This window comes from Gymnoscopelus microlampas (genome assembly GCF_963454915.1).
Source record: "Gymnoscopelus microlampas genome assembly, chromosome: 15".
NCBI lineage: Eukaryota > Metazoa > Chordata > Actinopteri > Myctophiformes > Myctophidae > Gymnoscopelus > Gymnoscopelus microlampas.
Window position 1 is genome coordinate 43431926 of NC_139952.1, and position 5636 is coordinate 43437561.

The following is a 5636-nucleotide window of genomic DNA, read 5'->3' on the forward strand; positions in this document are numbered from 1 at the left end:
CTCGGCATATAGCAGTGGGTCTTTTCAATGAGAATGGAATACATGTTTATAATTGGTTAGGGTAGTGTCGGCGCTCTTGGACGCTAAGCAGCACATTTCATAGTTAGGTGGAATTGACCTTCCATACTTTAGGGCTGATAACACATCTTTTGGTCAGACAGAGGAATGTCAGTCCTCAGAACTATCCTAACAATGTGTATGTATCCTTGTAGAATCTTTATTTAAGCTGCCCCAACATCCACATCGATGTCAGACTCCCGTTGCCTTCCGAGACAACCGGACCCTCTCCACGTTTCCTTCTTCCATCTCCTTCCATCCCTTTCCCTCTCTGTTCTTTACTCTTATTGTTCATTATATTACATAGGAATTATTGTCATCTTTTTCAATTCAATTCAATTCAATTTTATTAAAGTGTCAAATCACAACAAGTTGTCTCAAGACACTTTACATGTAGAGAAGAGACCCAACATCCCACCCTGAGCAAGCAATTTTGCGACAGTGGCAACGAAAAACTCCCTCTTAATTCAACAGGAAGAAACGTCAGGCAGACCCTAGGCTCTAGGGCGGGGGCCTTCTGCCTCGACCGTGTTGGGGGAAAGAAGAGAGAGAGAAAGGGAGAGACAGAGGAGAGACAGAAAGAGATACAGTGCAAGCAGTAACAATAACAATAATAGCAAATATAATAGTGTAAGATACTAGCATATGATAGTATAATATAGTACAGCAATAGTGTGTATGCAGTATATAATGGAATAATATAAAAATGTTTAAGATAATATAATATGCGGTATAGTGTAGTGTAGTAGAAGTCCACGGTCGTGTCCAGGTCGTGCTCCATGGAGAGAGGCCCGGTCCGGTCCGCAGTCACAGTCTTGAGCCGCAGCTGGGGGTCCGTAGTAACAGTCCATAGACTCCATGGAGAGGCCCAGGCCCGGTCCGCAGTCACAGTCTTGAGCCGCAGCTGGGGGTCCATAGTAATAGTCCATGGACCTGCGACGTGGGTGGTAGAAGAAACTCCGGGGAACGAGTCCCCGGTTGTAGAATTAGTGGCAGGCCTTACTAGAGCGTGAATCCGTACAGGGTTAATTACGATTGTACCAATGGGACACAAACCCACACAACCAAGGGAGGACGGGAAGAGAGAGGACGAGGGGAGAGAGGAGAAAGGGGAAGGTGGGGGAGAGAGGATGACTATAGGGGGACTGAGTCTATACACTTCGGCTATAGGCTTTATCATAGAGAAAGGTTTTTAGTCTAGTTTTAAATATACAGAGTGTGTCTGCTTTACGGACTGAGACTGGGAGAAGGTTCCACAGCTGAGGTGCTTGAAACTTAAATGCTCTACCTCCTGTTCTAGTTTTTTGGGGGTTTACTGGAACCGTAAGCATTTTTTCATACTGTGGACGCAGTGGTGTTCTGGCTGGTTTACGGGGCTCGATGAGTTCTTTGAGATATACTGGTGCCTGTCCATTGAGAGCCTTGTATGTGAGGAGGAGAACTTTAAACTCTATTCTGTATTTAACCGGGAGCCAGTGCAAAGAGGCCAATGAAGGAGTGATATGATCTCTTCTTCTGGTTCCTGTCAGTATGCGCGCAGCGGCATTCTGGACAAGCTGCAGGCTATTTAGGGACTTACTTGGGCAGCCTGATAGTAAGGCGTTGCAATAGTCCAGCCTAGAAGTAACAAATGCGTGGACAAGTTTTTCTGCATCATTTTGGGACAGAATGTGCCTAACTTGCAATATTACGCAGGTGAAAAAAGGCATTTCTTGAAATTTGTTTTATGTGGGACTGAAAGGACATGTCTTGGTCAAACGTGACTCCCAGATTCTTTACAGTGGCCCTGGAGGTCAAGGTAATACCATCTAGGGTAAAATTCTCATCGATTAATTTATCTCTGAGGTGCTTAGGGCCGAGTACAATAACTTCAGTTTTGTCCGAGTTGAGGAGTAGGTAATTACGGGTCATCCAACTCTTGATGTCTATAAGACATGCTTGAAGTTTAGCCAGTTGATCTGTTTCATCTGGCTTCATTGATAGATATAATTGTGTATCATCTGCATAGCAATGGAAATTTATAGAGTGTTTCCTAATTATCTCACCTAAGGGAAGCATATATAGAGTGAATAGTATTGGTCCAAGTACAGAGCCTTGTGGGACTCCGTATTTAACCTTTTCGCGTAGTGAAGGTGTATCGTTAACGTTTACAAATTGAAATCTGTCAGACAGATAGGACTCAAACCAGTTCAATGCAGCACCCTTAATGCCAACCAGATGCTCAAGTCTCTGCAACAAAATATGGTGATCAATAGTATCAAATGCAGCACTGAGGTCCAACAGAACCAGTACAGAGAGAAGGTTATTATCGGATGCAATCAGGAGGTCATTTGTGACCTTCACCAATGCCGTCTCAGTGCTATGGTGTGCTCTGAATCCTGACTGAAAAGCTTCAAATAGCTTGTTGTTATGTAAAAAATCACATAACTGCTTGGCGACTGCTTTCTCAAGGATTTTAGAGAGAAATGGGAGGTTCGATATAGGTCTATAGATAGCCAAAATGCCTGAGTCGAGAGTAGGCTTCTTGAGGAGGGGTTTGATGACAGCTACCTTAAAGGACTGTGGTACGTAGCCCGTCACCAGAGACATATTGATCATATCGAGTAGGGGTGCACCAACCGGGGTCAGGGCCTCTTTAAGCAATTTAGTTGGGACTGGATCCAAGAGACAGGTCGTTGGTTTGGAAGATGTGATCATTAAAGTGAATTCGGAGAGCTCGACCGGGGAGAAACTGTCCAAATATACACTGTGTCGTACAGTCACTTCTGAGGATATTACGTCGGAGGGCGGTCCGGTAGGGGCTGAGAGTAGTAGGTTATCAATACTATCTCTGATAGTATTGATTTTACCATTGAAAAAATTCATGAAATCATTGCTGTTAAGGGATATAGGAATACGCGGATCAGTAGAGTCATGACTTTTTGTCAATTTGGCTAGAGTGTCAAAAAGGAACCTATGGTTGTTTTTGTTTTCCTCTATTAGAGAGGAATAATAGGTGGCTCTGGCATTGCAGAGAGCCTTCCTATATATTTTAAGGCTGTTCTGCCAGGCTATACAGGATTCTTTCTGTTTGGTTGAACGCCATATCCTTTCAAGCTTACGTGACGTTCGCTTGAGATTTTTAGTTCCAGAGTTATACCATGGGGCTAGCCTCTGTTGCTTTATTACCCTCTTTCTTAAAGGAGCAACAGAGTCAAGCGTTGTCTGAAGGGAGCCTGTGACATTATCAACAAAGTGGTCGACCTGAGAGGGGCTATAGGTATAAAGATCTTCAATTGTATTGGAATATACTGAGTTGATGGCTGATGGTATTGCTTCCTTAAATTTGCCCACAGCACTATCAGATATATTTCTACCAAATACATTTTTGTCCAATGGTGAGTAATCAATTAATGTAAAATCAAAAGTTATTAAATAGTGGTCGGAGAGGTTCTCATTATATGGGAAGACTATGAGATGTTCAATTTCAATACCATAGACCAAAACAAGGTCGAGGGTATGGTTGAACTTGTGAGTAGGTTTATCTACACACTGAGAGAAACCAATTGACTCAATTAATGTAATAAACGCTTTACTGAGGCTATCGGTTGCAACATCCACGTGGATATTCATATCGGCAGCCAGAATGATTCTGTCAGAGTCTAGGACTAGGCGTGATAGAAACTCTGAGAATTCAGATAGAAATTCAGTGTAGGCCCCAGGAGGGCGGTACACTGTAACAAACAATAGAGGCTGTAATGATTTCCAGCTTGGGTGCGAAAGAGTGAGAACCAGACTTTCAAACGTTTTGTAAGTCAGCCTGGGTCTGGGGCTGATTATTAAGCTTGAGTTGAATATGGCTGCAACGCCACCTCCAATCTGGCCGGTGTCTCGGGGAATATGAGCATTTATGTGACTTGGTGGGGTGGCTGTATTTAGGGGGACGTATTCTTGCTCACCCAGCCATGTTTCAGTAAGACAAAGTAGATCAAGATGGTTGTCTGATACGATTTCATTTACCAATACACCTTTATAGCGTAGGGATCTAATGTTCAGGAGTCCACATTTAATTATTTTATTTTGTGGCACTACTGCATTAATTTTGATCTGTGCCAAGTTTTTATGCACAACTCCTCGAGCCCTTGGTTTCACATGCCTAGGGGGTCGAGTAGTTTCAATTGTTCTGATTTGTAGGGTAGGTGGCTGCTCTGGTGGAAGCACAGAGAAGCGTGTAAGACTGCAACTCTGCTTCCTGGTCCCAACTCTGGGTGGTCATAGTTTATTGTCGATAAACTTGTCTATATTTCTAGAGATGAGCGCTGCACCATCCCAGGTTGGATGTATGCAGTCTCTCCCCATCAGACCAGTTTTCCCCTCGAAAGTTTGCCAATGGTTTATAAAGCCCACGTTATTATCTGGACACCACCTTGATAACCAGCGGTTGAATGAAGACATACGGCTGTACATCTCATCGCCAATCATATTTGGCAGGGGACCAGAGAAAACTACGGAGTCCGACATTGTCTTTGCGTATGTGCACACAGACTCAATATTTATCTTTGTGATCTCTGATCTCTTAAGTCGTGTGTCATTGCCACCGCAGTGGATTACTATTGTATCATAACGTTTGTGTTTACTTGTAGCCAGCATTTTTAAATCTGATTCGATGTCGCCCGCTCTGGCCCCAGGGATGCATTTGACTATGGTCCCTGGTGTCACTAACTTCACGTTTCTCATTATAGAACTACCAATAACCAGAGTTGTTTTCTCAGTGACATATGGAGGGGGCGTGTCACCGAGTGGGGCTAACGTCTCACTGCTAAACTCAACGGGTGTAGCAGCGAGTGGGGAAAATCTGTTTGAAACGTGAAGTGGTTGGTGTCCCGTGTGCTTTTGTTTACTAGGCCTACTACGCCTACGACCAGGAGCAGTCACCCAGCCGTCTTGGGTCGTGGGGTGCGTGTGGGGACTATGATCAGTCACGATCGGTGACCGTGACTGGTAATGTCCCCCTGTTCCCTGTTGCACGGGAGCAGAGGCTAGGCTAATGTGAGCACCGCTAGCTATAGTTTCCTCTAGCCGCCAGAGCCTCCTCTCCAGCGCTGCAAGCACACAGCACTTGTTACATACATCCGCACATTCAATAAAGGCGTCGGAGCTGTAACTATGCATGTGACATTCAGCACAGGAGCGAGGATGAGAGCGAGAAGGGAACCGGGGGGAGGAGTGAGAAGCCATCGCCCAGCAGGCCAGGGTAGCCGCTAAGCTAAAGCTAGGCTAATTGTAAAGCCAACAACCAACGGCAAAGTTAGTCCCTTAGCTAGACAATCAGCCCGTACAATCAGCTAGACAAGCAGCGATAAAGTCGCCACACAGTAGAGAGATAGGGTAGTAGTTAGCAGTGGCAGTGTGTGCTCAAATCACAACAATACAATAATATCAACGTTAACGTCTTGCGCAGCTAAACGATACACGTCTCGCTAGCTCAGACAATACAGGAAGTGACGCAATACGCTTACCGTCAGGGCTACGTCAGGGTTGCCAGGTCTTTTGTATTGAATAAATCTTTTAAAATGCATATTAGTATCAACTCTTCATTC